This window comes from Cavia porcellus, unplaced genomic scaffold (assembly GCF_034190915.1).
Source record: "Cavia porcellus strain 051 isolate PalLab524CR breed Dunkin Hartley unplaced genomic scaffold, mCavPor4.1 scaffold_6, whole genome shotgun sequence".
NCBI classification, from domain to species: Eukaryota; Metazoa; Chordata; class Mammalia; order Rodentia; family Caviidae; genus Cavia; species Cavia porcellus.
In genome coordinates this window covers 9,244,529-9,271,046 of record NW_026947489.1, presented here as the reverse complement: position 1 = coordinate 9,271,046, position 26,518 = coordinate 9,244,529, and the positions used below count along the sequence as shown (strand labels likewise).

Sequence of the window (26,518 nt, the reverse complement as noted above, 5' to 3'; positions counted from 1 at the left end):
TGTGCCAGCCGCTCAGCTTCCCTCCATCCTGTTGCTAAATCCTCATTTGGCAATCGAGACTGACAACATGACTTCTCCATAGAAACCCTCTGTGGTTTTGTTCTCCGTGTAGAAATTGTGTGCCCTTTCCGTTGCCATAACAGATTTCTCCAGATACTTGGGGCATGGGCCCCAGTCCTCCGAGCGCCACACCTGCACCTTCTCCACGCCCACTCTGGGAACACCAGAGCCAAAAGCAAAAGAGCCTGCCGGGGCTCCAGCTTCCCCCCATACAACTTCGGATGAAGCTGGGCAAGGGGGGACTACCCTCGGAGGCAGGCAGTGTGGGGAGCAGGTCGGCCAGGGTTCAATGCTTAGTCCTGGCCTGATTTGTGGCCGTAAGGGGTCAAATGGCCTCAGATTGGTGTGCCTCAGCTTGCTCCGAAGCCAAGTGGGACCAGCCATACCCGGCTCCAAGTGGGTACGTGAGGTGAGCTACATGGCCGGCGGCAGTGAGAAGCAGCAGAGTGTCTTAACTGCTTCCTTTTGCTCTGCTCTGCTTGTATTTTTCTCTCTCACCTCACACCTAGGATCTCCATGCTTGCCCTCATCAGAGAAGGTTCCTGAATTTCTGAGGAGTCACTCACTCCAGGGATCCCCCCTGGCAGTTCCCCACCAACCCCTGGAAATTCCCCCTCCTGCTTTTCCTGCTGAGAATCTCCAGAGTCATTTCTTGCAAGTTCCACAGCTCCGTGGTGAGTCCTGGGGGAGGGAGGAGGGCAGGGCCCTGGGGCAGGCGGTGGGGACAGGAGGCTGTGCCAGTGAGCTCTTGGCCGTGCAGCATCCCCTGTAGCAGCTCTGGGGTCCCAAGAAGGGGTCCCACAATGCATGCATTGCATCTTCTCAGGGGAAAAACTCTTCTGGAACACACTATGCTCACCACTATACCACCAATGCTCACCAAAACAAACTGTGACTGAGATCTCACTAGAGCCGTTAGGGATTTCAGAAGGGGCCTCCTCTGAGCGGCTGCTGCCTCTTGGTACAAGAGGGCCACGGGTTGGGTTTCGGGTCCAGTTTGCCTCCTAGCCTTTGACATAACCGAACAGAATGGCCCTGAAGGTGACTGCCATCTGATCATCACCCAAAGAAATCATTTTTAGATAGAGGATGCAGCTCACTCCAAAGTCTGGAAAGTTCCAGAACAGGGCACTGGCATCAGATGAGGGCCTCTTCGTTGCATCCAGACATGGTGGAGGGTAGTTCATGGCAAGGCAGAGCAGACGTTGAACCTGGAGTCCCCTCCCCGCTCCCTCTCCTCTTCCTCCCATTGCTCCTCTGTCCCCTTCCTCTCTTAGCCTCTCCTCTCCTCCCCTTCAACTTCTCCTCCGCTTCCTTCTCCTTCCTCCTGCTCCTCCTCTTCTTTTTTTTTTTTTTTTTTTTTTTTTTTTATTTAAGAGGAAAAAGAGAAAAACACAAAACAAACCAAAGCGGTGTAAGGGTACACGTAATACAGAACTACATAAACAAAACAAAACAAAGCAAAACAAAAACAAAGCAAACAAACAAACAAAAAAAAACCATAACAGTAAGAAATCACCTGTTAGTATATTACATATTATCATCTTGAAAATAGTTCCTCAAATCACAGTATCAAAGAATACAAGGTGGACATTCAAACAGGTAGACTGCAAACATCTGTGTTCAATGATCCACAAACATTGATACAGTCAGCTATTTAACACCCCTAAACACACTTGCTGTTATATCCGTTAGAGCTCTCTTTTTTTTTTCTTCCCCTCTCTTTTTTACTACAAAATTCACACCCTTTGGATTTCATTACTCCTTAGTGCTTATTACTTTTGGGGAAGGGGGGGAGAATACAGTCAAATATGGCAAAACAAAGCTGTCAGTCAATACCAAGGATAGACATAGCACATGGTGTAGAACACAGTACAAGTTTATCAACTATGGTTATCAACGTTGTCCCTTGTTTCCTTAAAAAGAATTGTCTATCTCATTAGATATTATAAAGTTGGACAAAACAGTAGAGAACAAGACCAATACAACTTAGGCATTGTAAACATTACAGGACTTCCAAAGAAGACAATAGTCAAACCAGAATGGGTATCTTAGTGAATCTTATTGTCTTCAAAGTAGTTGCCTATGTCTTCAAACTTGATACTACCATATAGAATGGAACAGAGTCTAATCGTCTAATCAGTCAAAACAAGATCGTGGGAGCACTACAGGACTTCAAAACAAGTTAATAGGAAATCAAAAAGAGTTATTATTTATATATCCTAATTATTTGAATTTTTTCTTTAATTAAGACAAACATAAGAAATGACTAATTTTTTTAAAACAATAAGGGGGAGATTGAGATAAAACAGGACATAACAATATAACAATAGAGGTCACAGCATGACTGTTTCAACAACCTAGTACTTCACCACCATATAACCTGACTTAATAGTAGTTACCATAGTGTCTTTTTCCTTGAAATATTTGGATAAAACTTCATATACTCTAGCTTCAAATATTTTCAAATCAAGAAGCCCAGAATAAAGCCTTTCTAATTAATGAGTGAAAACTTTATAAGGCTCCAAGGCCACCTAATGGGGAATCATGATTACCACATATTTTTATATATTTGAATCATTACTTACATTAGGGAAACTATTCGGTATTCACACATGCGAGATTGATTTATTTCACTTATGAGTATGGTCTCAAGCTGCGCCCATTTATTGATAAATATCTCAATGTGATCCTTCTTTATAGCTGAATAATACTCCATTGTATAGAAATACCACAACTTTTTTATCCATTCCTCAGTTGATGGACACTTGGGTTGTTTCCATGATCTGGCGATTACAAATTGTGCTGCTATAAACATAGGTGCACATATATCACTGTGGTATGATGCTTTCAGTTCTTCTGGGAATATGCCTAGAAGTGGAATAGCTGGAATAAATGGGACTTCCAGTCCCAACTTTTTGAGAAATCTCCAGACAGATCTCCACAAAGGCTGTACCAGTCTACACTCCCACCAGCAGTGCAGGAGAGTTCCCTTTTCCCCACAGCCTCTCCAGCATTTGTTGTCGGTTTTCTTGATCCTGGCCATTCTTTCAGGAGTGAGATGGTATCTCAGTGTGGTTTTAATTTGCATTTCTCTAATGACCAATGATGATGAGCATTTTTTCATGTATTTATTTGCCATTTGCATTTCTTCATCTGAGAATTGCGTATTCATCTCAGATGCCCATTTTTGGATTGGATCTTTGAATTTTGGAGGTCTGAGTTTCTTTAATTCTTTATATGTTTTAGACAAGAGGCCCTTGTCTGAGAGAGAGTTCACTAAAATCTTTTCCCAGTTTGTGGGTTTTCTTTTCACTATGCTGGAGATTTCTTTTGACATGCAGAAACTTTTTAATAAGAAGTGGTCCCAGTTATTGATTCTGGGAAGTATTTCCCGTGCGGTTTGAGTCCTGTTCATGAATTCTTTACCTACTCCTATGTCTCCAAGGTTTCTACCTAATTTGTCTTCCAATAGATTTAGTGTTTCTGTTTTAATATTCAGATCTTTGACCCATTTAGATTTTAATTTAGTACATGGTGATAGACATGGGTCTAGCTTTAGTTTTCGGCAAATGGAGAGCCAGTTTTTCCAGCACCATTTATTAAAGAGACTGTCGTTCTTCCAGTGAACCTGCTTGGCTCCTTTATCAAAGATAAGGTGGTTGAGTGTGTTCGTAGTTGTGGTTGTATCTTCTAATCTATTCCACTGATCTTCGGCTCTGTTTTGATTCCAATACCATGTTGATTTTACTACTGTTGCTTTGTAGTATAACTTCAAGTCAGGGATTGTGATGCCTCCTGCTTTGTCTTTGCTGCTTAGAATTGCCTTTGCGATTCTGGGTCTCTTCTGGTTCCAGATGAAATTTAGGAGTGATTTCTCTAGATCTATAAGGTATGTTGATGGAATTTCTATTGGGATTGCATTGAATCTGTATAACAGTTTTGGGAGAATGGCCATTTTCACAATGTTTGTTCTTCCTATCCATGAGCAAGGGATGTCTTTCCATTTTCTGAGATCATCTTCAATTTCCTTTTTCAGTGTATTGTAATTTTCACTGTATAAGTCTTTGACTTCTTTCGTAAGAGTAATTCCTAAATATTTCATTTTTTTGCTTGCTAATGTGAATAGTCCAGTTTCTCTTATTTCCCTCTCTGTAATTTTGTTGTTCGTGTATAGGAATGCTATTGATTTCTGAGTATTGATTTTGTATCCAGCCACATTACTGAATTTATTTATTGTATCTAAGAGTATTTCAATGGAGTTTAGGGGGTCTTCTATGTAGAGTATCATGTCATCTGCAAACAATGATAATTTAACTTCTTCTTTTCCTATCTTTACCCCTTTTATTTCTCTTTCTTGCCTAATTGCTCTGGCTAGTACTTCCAGTACTATATTAAATAGGAGTGGTGATAAAGGACATCCTTGTCTTGTGCCCGATTTTAAAGTAAAGGCTTTCAATTTTTGGCCATTTAGTATGATGCTGGCTGTTGGTTTGTCATAAATGGCCTTTATTATATTGAGGTAAAGACCATTTATTCCAATTTTCTGTAAAGTTCTTATCATGAATAAGTGTTGGACCTTATCGAAGGCTTTTTCTGCATCTATAGAGATGATCATGTGATTCTTATTTTTGGCTTTATTGATATGGTGGATTACATTTATTGATTTGCGTATGTTGAACCATCCTTGCATTCCTGGGATGAATCCCACTTGGTCATGGTGTATAATCTTCTTGATGATTTGCTGGATCCTATTTGCCAATATTTTATTGAGGATTTTTGCATCTGTGTTCATTAGGGAGATCGGTCTATAGTTCTCTTTTATAGTTGGGTCTTTCTCAGGTTTTGGTACTAGAGTAATATTTGCTTCCAGGAATGACTTAGGAAGGATTGCTTCCCTTTCAATTTCATTGAATAGTTTGAGGAGTGTCGGCATTAGGTCTTCTTTATATTTCTTGTAGAATTCTGCAGTGAATCCATCTGGGCCTGGGCTTTTCTTGGTGGGTAAGGCCTTAATTACTTTTTCAAGTTCATTAGCAGAGATTGGGTTATTCAACAGTTTTATATCCTCTTGATCTAGCTTTGGTACTTCATATGCTTCTAAGAATCTGTCTATTTCTTCTGTGTTATCAAACTTTTGAGAGTAGAGGTTTTCGAAATAGGTGTTGATGATCCTCTGTATTTCTATTGGGTCTGTAGTGATTTCTCCTTTTTCATTTCTTATTGCATGAATTTGAGCTTTTTCTTCCCTTTTTTTAATAAGGTTGGCTAGGGGCTTATCAATTTTATTTATTCTTTCAAAGAACCAACTCTTTGATTCGTTGATTCTTTGGATTGTTTTCTTAGTCTCTATTGCATTGATTTCTGCTCTGATTTTTATAATTTCCTCTCTTCTTTTGGCTTTGGGCTTGACTTGCTCTTCTTTTTCTAGCTGTTTGAGGTGTAGCATCAAGTTATTTATTTGTATTCGTTCTGTTTTCCTGATGTGGGAACTCAGTGCAATAAATTTTCCTCTCAGAACGGCTTTCATTGCATCCCACAGATTCCGGTAAGTTGTATCTGCATTTTCATTTTCTTTTAGGTATTGTTTAATTTCTTCTTTAATTTCTTCTGTGACCCACTGATTACTCAAGAGTGTGTTATTTAGTTTCCATGTGTTTGTGGAATTTTTGCAGTATCTTTTGTCATTAATTTCTAATTTCAGAGCGCTATGATCTGATAATATGCAAGGGATGATTTCAACTTTTTTGCATTTGCTTAAATATGTTCTGTGAGCTAATATATGGTCTATTTTAGAAAATGATCCATGTACTGCTGAGAAGAATGTGTATTCTGATGTTGTTGGGTGGAACATTCTGTATATGTCTATCAAACCCATTTGTTCACAGGTGTGATTCAGTTCTGTTATTTCTTTGCTCATTTTCTGTCTGGTTGATCTGTCCCTTGGTGTCAGTGGTGTATTAAGGTCTCCTGTTACAATTGTGTTACTGATAATTTGAGTTTTCATTTCTGTTAATAATTGTTTTATATAACTGGGTGCTCTGGAGTTTGGTGCATATATATTTAAGATAGTTATCTCTTCCTCTTGGAGTTTTCCCCTTACGAGTATGTAGTGACCTTCTTTGTCCTTTATGGTCATTGTTGGTTTAAAGTTCACGTTGTCTGCAAACAGGATGGCTACTCCTGCCTTTTTTTGGATTCCTGCTGCATGGAGAATTGTTTTCCATCCTTTGACTTTCAGTCTGTGAGTATCCTTCTGGGTTAGATGGGTTTCCTGTAAACAGCATATGGTTGGATTTTGTTTCTTGATCCATTCTGCTAGTCTGTTTCTTTTAGTTGGTGCATTGAGACCATTTACATTAATGGTTATTACTGTTAAATGCTGATTAATTGTAGGAATGTTATCTCTTTGCTGTTGCATCTTTATCTTTCTGTTCTGTTTAATTATTTGCTTTGCTTAGTGGGTTTTTCCTTTGTGTTTCTAAACTGTCTTTCAATATTTTTTGCAGGATTGGTTTGGTGTTCATGAAGTTCTTCAGCTGTTCTTTGTCATGGAAGTATCGTATTGCACCATCTATTTTGAATGATAGTTTTGCAGGATATATCAGTCTCGGTTGGAAATCGTTTTGCTTTAGGATCTGGAATACTTCACTCCATGCTCTTCTTGACTTTATTGTTTGTGCTGAGAAGTCTGCTGTGATTCTGATAGGTTTTCCTTTATAAGTGATCTGTTTTTTCTCTCTGACAGCTTTTAATAATCTATTCTTGTGTTGGATTTCTGGGATGGTGATTATTATATGTCTGGGTGTAGTTTTATTTTGGTTATGACTGTTTGGAGTTCTATATGCTTCGCTGATCCTGATGTCAGTTTCTGATCTCATGCTTGGGAAATTTTCAGCTATTACTTCTCTAAATATCCTCCTGACATCCTTCATGTTGTCTCCCTCTCTTTCATTAATCCCTATCATTCTTATGTTATTCTTCTTTGCATCGTCCTGCAGTTGTTGAATTGTTGTTTCCTGATTCCTTGTTATTTTCAAAAGATCTTTCCTTTCCTGTTCACTAGCTGCAATCCTGTCTTCAAGGTCTGAAATTCTATCTTCACTTTCATTAAGGCGGTTTTTACAACTTTCAGTGGAGTTTTTTATTTCCTGTATATCTCTGTGCATCTGCATTATGTATTCTGTTTGTTTCTTATATTGCTCATCTAGGGATTCTATCTTTTTGTTTAGTTCCTCCAATTTTTTATCTGTGTTTTCTTTAGATATATTTAGAATCTCTTTCATTTCTTTTATCATTTCTTCTTTTATCTGGGAGATTATTTCGAGTTTGAATTTCTTTAAAGCTTCCTGGAGTTGCTTGTCAATTTCAGTGGCTATTGTGTCCGATATATGAGGTGGATGGGATATATTTTCTTCTATATACATCGCTCCTAGGGTTTCTTGAGATGGGCTGGAGGTTTGAGGTTGTAATTTAGTCTTTCGTTTTGTCATTTTCCTATATTTCTGTGTTTCAAGTGTTATTTGAAAGCTACCTCAGGATCTGTTGAAAATCCCCTTCTATGTTTGGAGCTACTGAGACTCTGGCACCACGCTACCCCAAGCCTTTGGGCCTACAGAACTAGTGGCTCTCCTCTGCCTGCTCAGAACTCCGCAGTTCCAGACAAGCTGGGCCTCAGGGACACTGTGCGCCCACCTGCCCCTTGGAAGCTCCACAGTTCTTCAATCGCAGCCGGGTTAGGGTACTCACCACAGGCCGCAGTGCTTCAGGAACCTGTGGACCCTCCCTGGTTGCAGAGATATCCACAGTCCTCCAGACACGCAGAGAGGCCTGTGAGGGCACCCCAGATCTGCCCAGCTCCTCTTCTGCAGACCTATGTCCAGGCGCGGCAGCTAAACAGGCTGGGCTACGCTGATAGTGTGGGCCCGCCCATCCGTCGGCAGCTCAGCAGGTCTCCAAGTGGAGCCGGAATGGGGAGGCTGATGTGATAGCCTCAAACCCACCTCGCCCCTTTGCTGCACCTGGAAGCCTGGGGGAACTCCAGCAGTCTGGGCGGAGATATCCAGAGTCCTCCAGGCACGCAGAGAGGCCGGTGAGGGCACCCCAGATCTGCCCAGCTCCTCTTCTGCAGACCTATGTCCAGGCACGGCAGCTAAACAGGCTGGGCTAGGCTGATAGTGTGGGCCCGCCCATCCGTCGGCAGCTCAGCAGGTCTCCAAGTGGAGCCGGAATGGGGAGGCTGATGTGATAGCCTCAAACCCACCTCGCCCCTTTACTGCACCTGGAAGCCTGGGGGAACTCCAGCAGTCTGGGCGGAGATATCCAGAGTCCTCCAGGCACGCAGAGAGGCCGGTGAGGGCACCCCAGATCTGCCCAGCTCCTCTTCTGCAGACCTATGTCCAGGCGCGGCAGCTAAACAGGCTGGGCTACGCTGATAGTGTGGGCCCGCCCATCCGTCGGCAGCTCAGCAGGTCTCCAAGTGGAGCCGGAATGGGGAGGCTGATGTGATAGCCTCAAACCCACCTCGCCCCTTTGCTGCACCTGGAAGCCTGGGGGAACTCCAGCAGTCTGGGCGGAGATATCCAGAGTCCTCCAGGCACGCAGAGAGGCCGGTGAGGGCACCCCAGATCTGCCCAGCTCCTCTTCTGCAGACCTATGTCCAGGCACGGCAGCTAAACAGGCTGGGCTAGGCTGATAGTGTGGGCCCGCCCATCCGTCGGCAGCTCAGCAGGTCTCCAAGTGGAGCCGGAATGGGGAGGCTGATGTGATAGCCTCAAACCCACCTCGCCCCTTTACTGCACCTGGAAGCCTGGGGGAACTCCAGCAGTCTGGGCGGAGATATCCAGAGTCCTCCAGGCACGCAGAGAGGCCGGTGAGGGCACCCCAGATCTGCCCAGCTCCTCTTCTGCAGACCTATGTCCAGGCGCGGCAGCTAAACAGGCTGGGCTACGCTGATAGTGTGGGCCCGCCCATCCGTCGGCAGCTCAGCAGGTCTCCAAGTGGAGCCGGAATGGGGAGGCTGATGTGATAGCCTCGAACCCACCTCGCCCCTTTGCTGCACCTGGAAGCCTGGGGGAACTCCAGCAGTCTGGGCGGAGATATCCAGAGTCCTCCAGACACGCAGAGAGGCCGGTGAGGGCACCCCAGATCTGCCCAGCTCCTCCTCTGCAGACCTATCTGCTCCTCCTCTTCTTCCTTTTGCTCTTCCTCCTCTTCTCCTCTCCTCCTCCTCCTCCTTTTTCATCTTCCTGTTCTCTTTTTCTGCTCCTCCTCCTTCCTTTTCTTCCACTAATGTCATCGTGGAGAACCACCATCATGACCTCATCTCATCCCACTCTCTCAGGAATAGTTAGAAAAACTAGGTCAAAACCACAAGGGGGTGAATTGAGCAACACCATCTGCCACGCTGATCTACTTGACATTTTCAGTGTGAGGGTTCCAATTGGAGGAAAGGCTATTCATTGCTTTATCAGGACAGATTATATGCCAGGTCATAAAATGAAACTAAATAAATTTAGAAGAATTTAAGTTATATGGAACATTGCCTTGCAGATGTGGTGGCGCACACCTGTAATCCCAGAATTCTGGGTGACAGAGGCAGGAGGCTCACAAGTTCCGGCTCTGCTTGGGCATTTTAGTGGGTCTTTGTCTCAAAAAATTAAAAAGGGTTTAAAATTTAGCTCAGTCTGAGAGGTCTACATTCAATCTTCAGCACTGAAGAAAAAGAAGCAAAAAAGAAGGGACAAATTTCCTGTTCACTATGAACTAAATCAGAAATCAATAAAAATAAGATAGCTAAGAAAAAACAAATAATACACTTTGAAACAATTCATAGGTCAAAGAGTAATTCACAATGAAATTTATAAGATTTTTCGAACTGAATGATAAAATTTAGTAATTGTTATCCTAATAATAGTTACTATTACTAATTACTAATTTACTGATAAGTAATAATAATCATCAATCTGATAACATTGCTAATATTAGCAAATGTGATCCAAAGTATATGAAAAGGATATACCATTCCCTGACCAAATAGAGTTATCACAGCTTAACATTGGAAAGTCAGTTTAATCCAACAGACCAAAAGGGGAAAAAAGAAAAAACTTAATCAACACAGAACAAAAATGGGACAAAAGCAGAAAGCTATTTACATTAAAACTCTCAGGGTCAATGTAAGAGATTGTCCATCTGATAAAGAGCACCTATGATAAATCTTTCGGTGACATCATACCTAGTGAAAGAAAACTAGAAACTTTTGTTCTAATCTAAGGAAAAGTCATGTACTCATTAAGTTCATAATTTTTCTGGAGACTCCAGACATTCCAATATGGAATAAATAAATAAAGGATAAAATAGATAAATATCATGCAGATAACATAGTCATTTACATAAACTATAACTAATTACTAAAAATATATTAGCAAGGTTACAAGGTCAAAGATTAATGTAAAAAACTGTCACAGCAAATAATTAATAATTGAAATAAAATTAAAATATGATACCAAACCAGGCCTGGTGGTACATACCTGAAGTCCCAGAATTCTGGGAGGTTGGAGAAGGAACACAAGTTCAAGCCTGGTCTGGGCAAACTTAAAATAAATAAATAAATGAACAAGTAAACTTTAAAAAGATCTGAGGATATATCTGAGGATAAAGGTTCTGGATTCAGCCCTTAGACTGAACCCCCAAAATCCTTTCATGTATAATATTATCAGAAAACCTGACATATTTAAGAATAACTTTAACAAAAGACATGTAAAACTCCATGCTGAAAACTAATTTTTTTAAAAAAAAATCTAAGGGAATTAAAGGAGAACTAGCTAGATGGAGATATATTTCAGTTTCATGAATTCGAAATTTTCTTTTAAAGCTATAGAAGCCGTAATCATATGTCATCTGCCTACGCATCCATGGACAGCGCAGTGGAACAGAATACAATTCAATATAGATACACATTTATCCAGTCAGTTAATTTTTAACAAAGATATCAAAACAATCCAACTGGAAAAGACAATTTGCTCAACAAACAGTGGTAAAACCACTGGATATTGTCAACTGAAGAAAAGAGCACTCTCCCAGAAGGCTCTCACATGGCAAACTGGGGGAAAATTCAAAATGGAGTCCATAAACGCCATTTGCTAGTTGTGGGAGTTACACAAGAACAGTTTGTTTCTGGAAAAAGCACACACTGAGGGCCCTGACCTTGCTATTTCAGCCGATAAGATAGAGCCCTAGGATTTCGCTTTGCTGTCCAAACTTGACCAGAGAAATCTCACCTACAGTCACATTTCAGTGTCAACCAATTGAGACTGGGAACGGTTGTGTCCTCCACTTACATAAACTCAGTCCGTCCAGACTGGGTGCATTCGCACCCCTCACTTGCCTAGGTGGACTGGCCTGGGAATGGGGACAGGAACTTTCTCCAGGAAGATAGCCCGCCCTTTGCTCCTTCCAAGGACACGTCTCCTTTTGTACCAAGGACTGTGACTCTCCAATGTGCAAACTGTTTCTTGTTCCTTTTTTTTTTTTTAAGCCACTTGCCTTGAATTTTTTCTGATAAATTTTGTTGACAATAACTGTAAAGGGAAAAAAATTTAACCACATTTTGTCTTACACCATACATTTATTTTTTATTTCATTTTTTATTTTAAAGAGGATAAAACCAAGGGGAAAAAATGGAATAAAACCAATCAAAATAAACTAGTATAAGTGACACAGGACTTCAAAATCTTACTAGAGCAGCAATTGTTACTATAATGTCTTTTGTTGTCTTCAAAATAGCTGCAGATACCTTCAGACACAGTAAAAATCGAACAGAACAGAATAGAGCACAAACACTGAAAACAGAACAGTGAATGCATTAAAGGACTCCAAAATAAGCTAATCGTAAATCCAAAAAGGCTACCGAAATATGTCCTGCTACCTTTTAAATAGCTGCTCCTGCCATCAGATTTAGCATAATCAAACAAAACAAAAGAAAATGAAATCCAGCTCAAGAAAACAATGCAAATGATATGGTTTACAAGCGGGATCACTTTCTGGTTAGGACTGGTTGTCCCCCACCACCACCCCAGTCCACAAAAGGCACCGACTCAGGGAGAGAGGCTTGGGTGTGGCTGTCCCCACTCCAGCAGCAGACCACGCCTGGTGCTGGTTTCCAGGTAGACCTCACCTCCTTTTCTCCCTCTGCAGTTCATTAATGGCCTGCACCATACACTTAAAAGGCCAGTTTGAAATGGACTATGAAACTTTGGGATCATCTTCACGATTTTGGGGAGATCATCTTCATGATCTATTAAAAAATACTTTCTTAGACTAAACAGACCAATAATAAAAGATAAGACTGGTAAGTTAGACTTCATCAAAATGTATATCTTCTCAGCAAAAGACATTTTGGGGAAAATGAACCACAAAGTAGTTTTAAATAGTCACAAAATATGTACTTGATAAAAAAAAACTAGTACCCAGAATACTGAAAGAACTCCAAACTAGTAAAGGAAAGTCTAATAAAAAGAGCAAATGCAAACAAAACAAAAGCTATGATCAAAATATTAAAGTCACATAAGGTAAAGTTTGAATCACAAGTGTTGAAAGAGATGAAGTATCTTTAACAATATGAACATCATACCTATGTGGCAAAGAAATGCCAGCTCTAATACGCTGGCCAATCTCTCAAAAACTAAAGGATCAACTAGACAAAAAAATGAGGAAGGGTGTAGAACTCATCATAAACTGATATAATCTTGCATCCAACAAACAAAAAACACATAGAACAGTTATGAAGCTTGGTCACACATTTGGCTACAAAGAAAGTTCCAACAAATTCCAAATAACCAGCATCATACACACTACAATCCCTCTTCATGACCCAATAAAATTAAGGATCAACAAAAATACAGTTAGCTAAAATCACTGCCTGTTTGAAAGCTAAAGTCTTACTTTTTAGCAATCAATAGATTAGAAAATCATAATGGAATTATAATTTTCCAGTGAAGCAAAAACAAAACTACTACCTATCAAAAATTGTGAACCACAGGGAAAATAATACTTGTAGGAAGACCTACAGTTAGTAGAAATCAAGAAAGGCTGGAAACCATGAGGTTGAACAAAATAAGGAGTCAAGGAGATGTAATTAATTAAGTGCAAATACCTATGGTGAGGGTGGAAAATAGAGATGATTCATAAAATCAAAGGTTCTTTCAAAACACAAATAGGAATTTTAAAAATCTCTGATAAGACTGATCTATTAAAAAAGAAGATATCACAAACCAAGTCTGTATATTAGAAAGGGAAGCAACCATAGGTACTGAGGAAATGTCTGTAATGAAGAAAGATATTATGAAAAACTTTATATCAGAATCTTGGAAAACACAAAGCTGAGAAAGAGGATAAACTTTCCAAACTGATACAAGTTATGAGAAATTTGAATAAACTAATAATAATTAAGAAAATGAAATGGTGGTCTACAACTACTCTGACTTTTTAAAGGTGTATTTTTATCAAGTCACCAGAGCACAGATAATTTCCATTTTTACAAGTTTTTTTACATGATAGGAGGCATTATCTAGAAAGTAGAAAGTAAGTATAGTTGTTTATCTTTGAGTCAAATATGAACACACCTAATCCATGGTTCTGGTGCTTTCTGAGCTAGTTCTGGAAGTCCTCTTTCTTCATTGTCTTTAAGAGGCATCATAAAAAAGGTGAGTGCTTCTGCTGAGAACTGTCCCATGGAAAGGCAGGGTCCTAAAAACATAACAGGAGATCCTCGCCCTCGTTCCCAGCTCTGGAACTATATGACTTCTAGATCTTCCCCAAGGACAAAGACGTAAAAGTTCAATGTTTTTCCAGGCTTGGAGGCACATGCCTGTAATAGCAGCACGCAAGAGGCTAAGGCAGGAGGATCACTGCAAACTCAAGACCAGCCTGTGCTACGAAGTGAGTTCAAGGCCAGCCTGAACTGCATAAGAAGACTCTGTCTCAAAAAGACAAAAAGAAGAAAGAAAAGAAAAGAAAGCTAAATGTTTTGAATGGATTCAGGACTTCAGGCAGTCACAAGAACAAAACTAAAGACATGAAAGAGAACTTGGAGAGCTGCTGCAGAAAGCGACACTGTATTTGAATTGTGAGGGAGTGTGTTGAGGGGTTAATGCATCTTACACTACAGCAAATTTTTAAAATTGAAATAATCATCGTGTTTTTGATCATACCTTGTATTGTAATCCCAAATATTGAGTTCTGTCATCCAAGTACTGGAATCTTCTTTCTAGTTTTCCTGACACTCCAAAAGGTTATCTTGAGATCCCATTGAGACGTCACTGGAATCCCAGCAAGTTAATTCCAAGCTACCACCACCGAAGCAACCCACGGTGAGAGTAAAAACACCAAGACATATTCCAAGTTAAGGGCAGCCAAGGGGACCAAGTCCAATCCGTGAGAGGACATGCGGACAAAGGCCCTGATCCTAGGCCTCTCCCAGAATTTCTTATCTTATGAAGAAGGGGGGTGGCTCAGGGATGAGAGACGGTGAGTAACTTGAGCTGGCTGGCCAGGTGCAAGAACAGCATCTCTGTAAATTGCAGAGACAAAGATATGCAGAAGGATCAGTTCACATAATCTAATTAAGACAGCAACTGAATTGTTTTGGGAGGCTGTCACTTCGGTTTCTGACATGCAAACTCTTGTGCCCTGGGGAGTCATAGCCTCTTTATCTTGAGGCTCTACCCAGTTGACATTCCCGGAGCTATTGGCTCTAACTCTCTCGGTGCTCATATCCTATACGGACAACACTATGCAAGGAAACAGGACTGTCTGTTGGCTTTAGAGATTACGTACCAGCACCTTGGATAGCTTATTTGCAATGCTTAGAGCCAATTGAAGAGAGAAGGAAGTACCATAGCCAGCTCTGTACATATCAGTATAAGGAAATGAGTCTCCAGACAATCAAAGTCACAGTAATTGTTTTGCATTCAAGCGCAGACACTGGAGTTGTCTCCCACACCTTGTATGATCTGAATAAAAATGAAAACTAGATAGTCTTTATTTAAAACTAGAATTACAAGTCAATTTCACTTATGATTATAGGTATGAAAATACTACAGAAAATATTACTAATTATAATCCAGGAGTATCCTAAAATAACAATCTCTCATGACCAATTTAGTTTATACTGGGAATGCAATGATAGTGATACCTTTAGAATATAATATGAGTATTATTCATCTCATTAATACATTAAAGAGAAAGACTGCATGGACCTCTCAAAAGGTTTTTAAAAATTCAATAGAATTAAAACTCATTTCTAAGAAAACTTACATTACACTATCATAAAGTACATAATATAGGAAGAAATGTTATAACAATAATAATTGATACTTATCAGAGCCTCCTGAATATAGTTTACCAGTAAAACTGTATTTAATAGTAAAAATGTCTATTACGACTACTATTTAGTATAGTTTTGAAACAATACAGAAAAAATAAAAGTGGACAAAATTATAGTTTATATATTATCTACATTTAAAAAACAAAAAAAAATCAGTGGATAACAACAGAATTAGCACAATAGTGAAGAAAGGTGTGAGCACACAAAAGAAAATGACAAAAATCAATACTGTTTCTTTCAATGTGCAACTAGAAATGTACCACTTTAAAGTGTCACCATTGGGAAACATACATACACAAAACACATAGCAATAAGCCTAACTAAACGTGCACATTTCATGGAGATATTTATAAGACATTATGAGACGTAAAAGAGAAAAACAAGACTAAAAGCATACTAAGTGGTAGAGCCCTGGCCTGGTATGTGTGACACCAAGCTTGGAAACCTTGGGTCCAATCCCCGGTGCTTCAGGATAGGGAAGGAGAGAGGGGAGAGGGAGGAATTTACTCTTCATGTATAGAAAGCTCTGCATTGCCGCCATCTACTCAGTCTCCCCTAAAATAGACCTGGGCACTTAGTGCAATTTTAATAAAAAACAATTGACTTCTTTGATTCATCTTGGAAAACTGGTTATAAAACTCACATGGGGCAATAAAGGAGTTTGGAAAGTTAAATCGATTTAAACACAATCATCAAAGAAAACCTCACCCCACCAGACACGAAGTCCCTTTACAGAGCAGGAGTCATGAGTCGAGTGACACCAAGGAGCAAATGACAAACACGTGGAAGATGAGCGAGCTCAGGGACAGGCTCGGACATTTATCAGAATGTCACACGTGATAAGGAAATCATTGTGATTCCTGGGGAAAAAGGATTGCGAGAGAAAGGAGACAAATTCCAGATGAAAGCCCTTAAGGGTCGGGAAGAAGAGCAGGTCCTGGAAGGAAAGACTGGAACGAGCTAGTTTTCCTGGTTTTTGTTTTTCTTTGTTGTTGTTTGTTTTGTTTTGTTTTGTTTTATGAAAGGAGTACAAAATAGCCCACAGGAAGGGGCCCGCTGCAAGGCAGGGGTGAGTTTACGGGAGGGACGGGTCATGTCTGGGCTGTTTCTGGAGAACATGGGCGAGGGTGAGCTCCAAAGCAGGGCAGAGGAGAGATGAGCAGAGACAGAGGAGTGCAGCAAAGAGAGGCTCTGGATGGCGACACGTTCTGCGCTTTAATTCACCACCATTCCACCTGAATTTTCCTTACCTATTGTGACTTTCCGCATTTTCGGACTGATCGGTGGAAAGCAAGGACTCCATGAGCAGGTGGGGAGGCAGGAACCAACGATGCCGTTTGCCAGGGAAAAGAGAAAAGCAGGAGCTGTCTCCATCCCTTAGTGAACTTGCCATCTGCTGCCACTCCAGGACAAGGACAGTGGTGGGAGGACCGTGACTCCAGCACAGCAGGAGGCCATCTCCCAGAGAAACCATTGCGCTGACCATCACACCTCACAAGCTAACAGCATGTTGGCAACCCGCTGTCACGCTGGTGACTGGCAGATGTGTCCGGTGAGTGGTGAGGAACCTTTACAGGTTTACTCTAATGGAGATCTAGAACGGTACCTGGCTCCCTGGTCCTTCATGTACAGTTCACTGCATGCACTAAACCCAAATCACAGAGTGCTGACTGGGGTCCGTGCAGGTAGCCAGCCTTCACGCCCAAGGGAAGAATCAGCTACAGAGGACAAGGGTTTCTGGACCAAATGGAAAGGGAACCCTGTGGGGGCAGTTGAAGGGGAGCTATGTCACACAGGACGGGCACAAAGAGCAAAGCCAGGCAAAGAGCAGAAGCAAACTCAAGGCTAGCACTCATCCTGAGGGTCAGAAGTTGGAAGGATCATTTCTGTTTTCTTATCTGAAAGGAGAGTTAAGTGGACAACAGGAAGAGGAAGACAGGAATCTGGCAGAAAGCGAGGAGATTGCTCCGGGCTTTGGCTTGGCCAAGGAAGCATGGGCCCGGGCGCACTTCCATCCATCTGGTTGGCTGGGCTGGCCTGGTTGGGCTGAAGAGAGTCTCAGCTTGGAGGGTCACATGTGGTGCCAGAAGAATTGTACTACAGATCAAAACTTGGGATTTGAGGAGCAAAATAAAGAGGAGACAGTGGCTGTCTGGGGTCCAGGAGCAACAACTATAAAACCCGAGCATCTGTTAAGACTCAGAGTTAATCTGGCAGCATCAGCTGTGGTCCCAGGGAGGAAGGGGCGGGGAAAGGGGCTAAGCGCTGCTGGAATCCTCGGTCGGCACCCCTAAACCAAGACTCACGGGTATGTGAGGGACATAATTGCTATCCACAAGGCTGGGTATTTTCTGCTGTGTTCATGCATTTCAGATGCTGTATTTGGGATCTAATGATTGCTTAAAATTTCAAGAAAATGCTCCCAGTCTTTGGAGGTAGATGGCTTCAACCCTACAAAGGAGGCACTGGTGTTCTCACTGGGATTTTCTTTTCTTTAAAAATAATGATGCAAGGCCAGGAGAAAGGATCTCTGGTGAAGCCATTGTGCAAGGCTGTGGGTTCAGTTCTCAGCACCACCAAAAAAATTCTCCTATAAGTAACCAACACATAATATTTGCACTTACTATGGGGTGCAATATGATTGTTCAACACATACGTGCAATGTGTAATGATCAAATCGAAGCCAGCCACAGTCCCACCTCCTTGAACAGTTATCACTTCTGTGTTGGGAAACTCTGGACTCATCTAGTCATTTTGAAATACTGCTATCTTTGTTATAATCACTGCTGGCCGATATTAAAAACCTCCAGGTAAGCGACTGCATACCCAGAAGGAGAATGGCCAAGTGTGGGTGGTAGGTGGCGTGTGTGTTGGTGTGTGTGAGGTGTGCGTCTGGTGGTGCACACCTGTTCAGAGCGTGCCTGGAACAAGCAAGGGCCCTGTGCAGACTGGGATCTAATAGCAAGGGTCCAGCCCTCTCTGCTTGCAGGCACCCGCCCCAGGGCACGTGGGATGTAAACACGGTTGAGCCATTCAGCTGAAACTGGCCAGCAGGCCTCTGACAGGGCTCCAGGTGCCCTGGGTCGCTGTGGACGGAGATCAGACGCGGATCCTTCCCTATGACACACAATCCCGTAGGCTCGTTTTCAGCCAGACAATCAGCCACTGTCTCCACCTGCTAGCTGCTCACTTGCCTGCCCAGGATGATGCCAGACACAGAGCGGGAATCTTGGGTACTTTTCCCGGTGTCGCTGTCTGCTGAGTTCAATGAGGGAGGGTGGCCCAGGCCTGGAGAGATGTCCTTGTGTGACTGGCACTGCTGCCCAAGGCTGCTTTCCACCACACATCAAAGGCAGCCAAGTCCCAGCCTCTTCGCTGAGTCATAGGCACAAGCTAAACAGTCTCAGGTGTCCTTGAAAGTCTCTTTCCTGGGTTTGTTTTTGTATTTATCCCCATAAATAGGTTTCAGTATTTCCCAGGACGCCCAGCTAGGAGCGAGCAGCAATACCATGGATTTTAACAACCAACTGGAAAACAAAACAAAATAAAGGGGAAAAACTAGTCTTTGAAGTCACTGCCACATGCATAACTATCAATGAACAGAAAGCCAAGCCCTGGGAAGGAGGTTTGAGGGAATCAAAAGCCACGGTGCCTTCTGCTTTTAGAACTTCACACAGTCATGGTGAGGGCCAATGGCCACTTGCTTGAGGTTGTCAGCAGAAAATCGAAAGGTTTCCAGTGATCTAGGATATTCTGCGGGTCCTCGCTTGCATCTGGAAACAGATCACAAGGTCCCAAGGCAGGATGGTGGCATGGAATTAATTTTGACTTCAGGGTTAGAGGAAGCCATTCACTCCCAGATATACTCAGGCTGGGCCCGCAGACCTCGTGAGGAGGTGTGTTCAGGCAGTACAATGGCCCTAGCCCCAGTCCTGGGGACATTCTCCTGGGGAGTGCCGGCTGAGTGTAGCCCTCCCTCCACAGTGGAAATGGAAGCTCTCTGCCACCCCCAGCAAGCACTGAAGGAGGACAGCACTGACCTTTCACGACCTTGACTCCTTTCTCCTGCTTTTCCGGCCACACAGAAGGTCCATTGATTTCACCAAGAGATTCCCATCCTGCAGTTTAATTATGCCACTTAGGGCCATTTCTTCCCAATTCTTCCTAACGCAAAGCTAAAGAATCTGTACCGTGGTTTTCCTCAGGCTAATTACATGTGTCCAAGAATCTGGCAGCTTCCTGTTGCCCTAATGACGCACCCAGGGGACATGTTTGTCCACCAGTTGCCAAAGGCACCCAGAGGTCACCAGAATCCTCCAGAGCCCAGAGGACTGCTTCCGCCACTTTGGATGTATATTAAGAACATCAATTCCGGCTGCAGCTATTTGGAGATAGTGCTTTATGAATAAAGACACTGTGATTATTTATAGGGACGGTAAACCAACCTGCAAGGTATAGTCCACATCCTGAGGCCCTGGATGAATGTGGGATATCAAGCTGGAAGGCTTTATTTCCTGTCAAGTATTTAAACTCAAGTCCAACCAACTAGGAACACTACAAATAAACACACAGGGACCTGTTAAAAACATAACTCTGAGCTAAAGTGAGTTTATCCTTCCCCCAGTCAGGTATCAAATGTTGGCTTCAGGATCCAGGGGGGACCTGGTAAACAGTCACTGGGGAGTCTTCTTGCCATTTAATTGGAGTGGTTCCTGAAGCAGATGTCCAAAGTGTGGGGAGATGTGGATGACAGCTCCGGGCCTCCAGCCACTAAGGCTGAAAAAAGAGAAAAAGCCCAGTTAACAAGACAGCGTCACACCAGAACCAATCCGTGAGACTCCAACCCCCTACCCACGGAGCACCTTCCTTAGGCAACTACCTCTGACACAGAAGAAGAACCTTAAAGTACGAAGCCTGCTATTTCCAAGCCATGTTCCAGCAATGCTTAGAAACAGTCTTCTGAAGAAGGTTTGATCTGTTTCCTAAATTGCACTTTCTAGAGTCTAAGGTAGAACCCAGGGGTTTCTCTACCCACCCGCACTATGCCTAAGACCTTCCACCTGTTCATTGCCCTGGGGGACTCTAACACAGACACACACTCACACACACACACACACACACACACACATGCACACACGCACACATGCACACACAATGCTTGCTTCAAAATAGGTGCCACTGGAGGAGGCTGCAGGTAAAAGCAGAGCTTTTGCAGCTGGAGATTTATAGTGTTTATTCCTCCCAGGGAGCTTGTGTCTTTCAGAAGTAAATATACATGGAGACGTACTCAGAAGGAGGGACTGAGAAAGAGAAAGAGACAGAGACCAAGAGACAGAGACAGAGAGATGGGGGGGTGAAGAAAGAAAAAACTGAGTACTTTTGACTGTGGCTTTGAGGCCTGAGGGGATTAAGTCTTACCCTTGATTTTTAGGGACTGCATAATCCCAAATGAGGACCTACCCTAGCTGAAATAACAAAGGAGATATTTAGAAAGACAAAAAATAACAGTTAATCAAAATGTACTCACATCAGTCTACAGTGTAATGTGGTTTCCAGAGGCCCTTTTAAAAATGAAGAAATTGAGAGTACAATTAACAATGGTTTCTTGTAGTCAGGGATTGCAAGGAGAATAATTACACACAGGACACAGAATTTATAATATTATTTTATGATGGTCACCCAGAGGTAAATACAAGAAAATGCAGGAAATCTGTCCACAATACTAAAGACCTAGAAAATCAGCCAAGGACCTGGATCCCACAGCAATGTCCTGCATGAGTTCAGCTGAAGACCCAGAGCCCGTGACGGTGCCTCCCACAAGTCTAACTGGCAGCCTAGAGCCTAGGACTCACGCAAGGCTATTTTATGCATCTGTGCTGGGAAGGCCCAAAGGTCAGCAGTGACAGCTAGAAAGTCTATGCCAGTGGGGTGAAGGATCTGTGCCAGTAGGCTGAGGGTTCTATATTACAGCCAAGAAGCAACCCTCAAAATAAGGACCAGAGCTCCCCTGAAAAGTACCACAGCCATCCTCAGCAACAGGGAGATCTCAAGCTCCTCCAAAAATGAGAACAATTGACTACATGTCAGAAAGCCAGTGTGACAAGCTTCTCCTGGAGATTAAACAGCACACATCTTCCCCTCTGGAGCCAGGGAGCAACGTTCAACAGAAGGACCAGAGCTGCCCCAAAGTGAACTATGGTCACTTCAGTAACAAGGTCTCAAGCTCCTCTGAGGATAATGGCTGAGGTCATATCAGGGGAAACCATGACAAGCTCCTCCAGGAGAACCAACAGCTACAAACAACACCACTTAGAAGAACCCACAATGCCCCACTCTTCCTCGCCAATCTCCTTTTATGCTGGCAACCTTCCTCGGGTGGGTCATCTATACTCAGCACCATGCCAATTTAATTCTGCTGGTGTTAAGTTGACCATCAGTTTTTAATCTATAACATAGATTAAACATTTTTTCTTTAAGGAGGCATAATCCCTTAAGCTTTCTTTTTAGTTGGATATCACTTTAACTCTGTTTAAATTACTTTTTAAGTATGGGTTTAAAGAAAATATAACAATCCTAAGAGCAATGTTCCCAACGGTAGGGCCTCAAAATGCATAAATACAGACAGATCTGGAAAGACAAACAAATGTACAGTTCAAGTTGCACATTCCAACACTTTTCTCTCAGGAATCAAGAAAGAGAAAATCAGCAGTACATAGGAGATATGCAGAGCAGCATCAACCAACCCGAGCTAACTGACGTACACGGGGCTCCACTCAGTGAGAGGAGACTGCGCATTCTTTTTGAGTATACACTGAACATTCACAAAACAGGGACACACCCTAGTTTTTAAAATTTCTTTAAATTTTTTTAAAAAATTTAAATTTGTCAAGTACTGATCTGTGATCATAAAGGAATTGAACTAGAAATCACTATCAGAATGAAGTCTAAAAAAAATCTACTGGCCAAAAAGGCAGTTCCAAGAGAAATTAGAAAACACTTTGCAGTGAATAGGAATAGAAAATGAAATGTACAAATTTTAAGGGTGTTAAAGCAAAGCTAATAGGAAAGTTTAAAGTACTAAGTACACATAAAAATAACTTCTCAAACCAGAAATGTAACCTTTCACTGCAACTAGCTAGAGAAAAGAACAAAATAAACCCCAAACTAGGAAAAGAGCACAAGCAATAAAGACAAGGCAGGAATCAAAGAAATATGAAATGAAAAACAATCAATTCAGTGAAACCAAGTGTGGTTCTTTAATAAAACCAATAAAACGATAAACCTATAGCCAGATTGATAGTAAAAGATGGAGAAGTCCAGGTGTGGGGGCCAGGTATGTGGGAGGCAGACGCAGGAGGATTACCATCGTCTGAGGCCAGCTTGGGCTACATAGTGAGTTCAAGGCCAGCTGAACCCTGTCTCAAAAAATACATAAATAAAAAATAAAAGAAGGAAGAAACGTATTGCCAACACCAGTAAGAGGGAGAGGAGGCTTTACAGATGTCAGAAGGAGGTGGAGCTGTGACCTGGTGGTGTCGCCTAGTATGCACAAGGCCTTTGCTTTGATCCCCCAGGACCATAAAAATCAGAGCAAAAACACAACAAGACTTCAGAAAGTAACAGAAGCACACTATGAACAGCTCTGTGTACATAAATTCAACAATTTAAATGAAATGGACCGATTTCTTAAAAGTTACAGACTGTCAAAATTAAATAAAAAAGAAATAGACTATCTAAATAGCCCTCTATCTATTTCAGAAGTTGAATTTATAGTTTTCAAGGTTATAAGAAGGTTATAGAAAACCTTCTTTAAAAAAGCCACACTCTAAATGCTGATGGTTTTACTGGTGATTTGGCTAAATACGGAAAGGAAAACTAACAGCAGTTTTTCACAAATTCTTCTAGAAAATAGAAAACAAGAGAATACTTCCAAGCTCATTGGAGGAGGCCAATCCTCCTCTCACATCAAAACCAAACTAAGGCAAGTACTAGAAAAAGTAAAGCACAGACCAAGGTCCTCGTGTATATGGACCCCAAACCCTCACCAAAATAGTAGCAAATTGAATGCAGCACTATATAAAAAAGATAATACATTCAGTCCCGTGGATGCTCTGCCGAGAGGGCAGACAAGAACCCAGAAAGCGTCTGCAAGGTGGCCGCACAGCCTGGAGAGCCCATGGCGTAGGTAAGAAACAAGCCGGCTCCTGGAGAACTTTCTTTTGGATGGAGGCTCAGTGATTTTGTTTTATACTGACTTTAAGCTAATTAAGTGAGACTTACTCACAGGATAAAGGGCAGACTGCTGGGCCCAAAGTTCACTGATTTAAATGTTAATCTCATCCCGAAACACCCTCCAAGTTGACAAGTAAAATTAACTGTCACGAGTTCACTCCTTGTCATCTTGGCAACCATGTGCTTTGCCTCAGGAAATGCTCATCCTGGGCACAACTGACACCTTCCCAGAAGAGGATGCAGCGTCCCTGGATGACGTCCACTCCTCCTTGACAACCCATAACCTAGATGCTGGGACGGAAAGTAGGTGGTATTTTAGAACGATGCTACTGAGTCAGTGGATCTCCTGTCACATGATGGGGAGGGAAGAAAGTTTCTGTAACGGTTACAGCTGACACTGTCACCTCCATCTTCCACTTCTGCCTTCAACAAATAACTCAGTTTTACCTGATAGGTTGACCCATATCTTCATTTAAGTCTATGCCAGTGGTGCAAATCATTTAGCATTTCCATTGATAGCAAATAGCCAGCTATAGCACGCATGTCAGAGGTTCGCCATCACTGGTCTATGCCAGTGTTAGTCTTGCCTGGACTGGGTTATTCTACTTTTCCATTGACTCGAATCATAATCTTGGTAATACTAAAGGATGCTCTTGAGAATCTCTTATATTTTGGATATATCTTTCCTTACCTCTATGGGACAGTAGTAATCTACTGTAGTAGTCCACAGTAGAGTAGCTCTTTGGTAGTCTGGTGTTAGCATTTTGTCGCTATGACAAAATACCTGAGAATAACAATTGAAAGAAAGAAAGAAAGAAAGGTTTATTTTGGGTTATAGTTTCAGTCCATGGTCAGCGGTCTCCATTGTTATTAGGTCTATAGTGAGACAGAAACGTTCTGCAGGATGATGTGACAGAGGAATGCCACTCACCTCATGACAGTCAGAAAACAGAGAAAAGGAAAGATCTATAGAGGAGGGGGCTAGAAGCAAGACACCGCCTTCACAGGAACGCCCCAGCTGACCTGTGTTCTCCAGCTGGGCCCCGCCACCCAGCAGCCCATTTGGCTATGGACTCAACAGTCCACTGATGAGCTTTGCACCCTTACAATCCTGTCACCTCCCGAGGTCCAACCTCTGTACGTGGCTGCATTGGGGGTCAAGCCCTCAATACCTGAGTCTTTGGAGAACACTTTATAGTAAATCATGACATCCAGAAAGGCCCCCCGACACCAGTCATTCTTGTCTTTGATTCTTGGTTCAAAAGCATACACGATCCAAAATAGTCAGTTGGCAACTTTAAAAGCCAGTTCCATGGGGTCAGGGCTGTGTCTCTCGCTAGGAGCACTCATCCATTTGGAACTAGGCTCTCCAGGTCAGGTCAGTTTAAGGTGAAGAAAGCATAAAGCGAGAATTCTGTGAGAGGATGATTAGTGTCTTTCTCATTTACGCCCTTGACTCCTGGGCCCGTGAGTCCTGGCTATGGGCAAATATACTATACATTAGACGCCAATTAGAGTATACGCAGCCCGATAGAGAATTTTGCACCAGCTCTGTCAGGGGATGTCCCCTAGGTTAGCAGTGTAACTGAGTTTTCAAAAGTCCATTTCACCCTTCTGGCAAACCAGCTGCTTCAGGGTAGTGAAAAACTTGGCAATGCCAATGATTTCTGTCATCATAGGCCCACTGTAACAATTCATTGGTGTGAAGTGAATCCTTTGAACAGGTGCTGTACTGTGTGGGACACCATGACGGTGCACACAGCACTCTGGAAGCCCACGGATGGTAACTTTGGCTGAAGTAGTATGTGTAGGGAAGACACTGTATTCATAATGTCTATTCCAGTAAGAACAAAAGGCCTCTCCTTTCATGATGGAAATTGTTTAACGTACTCAACCTGCTACCAGGTAGCTGGCTGATTACCCCAGAGGATGGTGCCATATTGGGAACTGTCTTGGGGGCATTCCCTAAGTTTCCCTAGGCGATGCAACATTCATCTCTTCTGACTGTGAGGGAGACATTTCTTGTGCTGGGGGCAGTCTACTTCTACTAACAAAATATTGCTTCAGAATTTAGGGGTTGTTATGGATTAAACTCTGATGGTCAACTTAATGAACTTAATGCCAGCTGAATTAAGTCAGCATGATGCTGAGCATAGATGTCCTACCTGAAGAAAGTTGCCAGCATAAATTAAGACTTGGAGAAGACGAGTGAGGCGTTGTGGGTTCTCCTACATGTTGCTGTTTGAGCCGTTGGTTCTTCTGGAGAAGCTCAGGTCTTTACATCAAGCACTGCCTCCTGGCTCCAGAGGGGAAGACGTGTGCCGCTTAATCTCCAGGATGAACTCATCACGCTGGCTTCCTGGCATGTGCCCGACTGTGCTTATCATCGGAGGAACTCGAGACCTCCATGTCACTGAGGAAGGCTGTGGTGCTTTTCAGGATAGCCCTGGTCTTTGTTTTGGGCATAACTTCTCCACTCCAGCGTAGAGCCCTCCATCTACCAGCACAGCTCCTTCACCCCGCTGGCATAGGCTTTCTAGCTTCCACTGCTGACCTTCGGCCCTTCCAAGCACACATCCATAGAGAGACTGGCATCCTTCTCGTGGGTGCTAGATTGCCTTTTTGGACTCATGGGAGGCACTGTCAATGGGCTCTATATTCTCATCTGGACTCATGTGGGACATTGCTGTGGGATTCAGGCCCTGGGCTAAATATCCTGTCTTTAATGTTGTAGATAGATTTTCTGCACTTTGTGTTAACTCTGGGTGACCATCATAAAATAATAATATAAATTCCATGCCCTGATTCTAATTGTTCTCCTCACAATCCTGACTACAACAG

The 26,518-nt window shown here is 42.5% G+C and overlaps 1 long non-coding RNA gene across 1 annotated transcript; it reads left to right on the top strand.

Moving 5' to 3' along the window:
• Positions 1-26,474, top strand: LOC134476360 (uncharacterized). The gene is made up of 2 exons (XR_010047927.1): positions 1-734; positions 13,912-26,474. It is a non-coding gene; the product is annotated as an uncharacterized LOC134476360 (long non-coding RNA).
• The last annotated feature ends 44 nt before the right edge of the window (positions 26,475-26,518 follow it).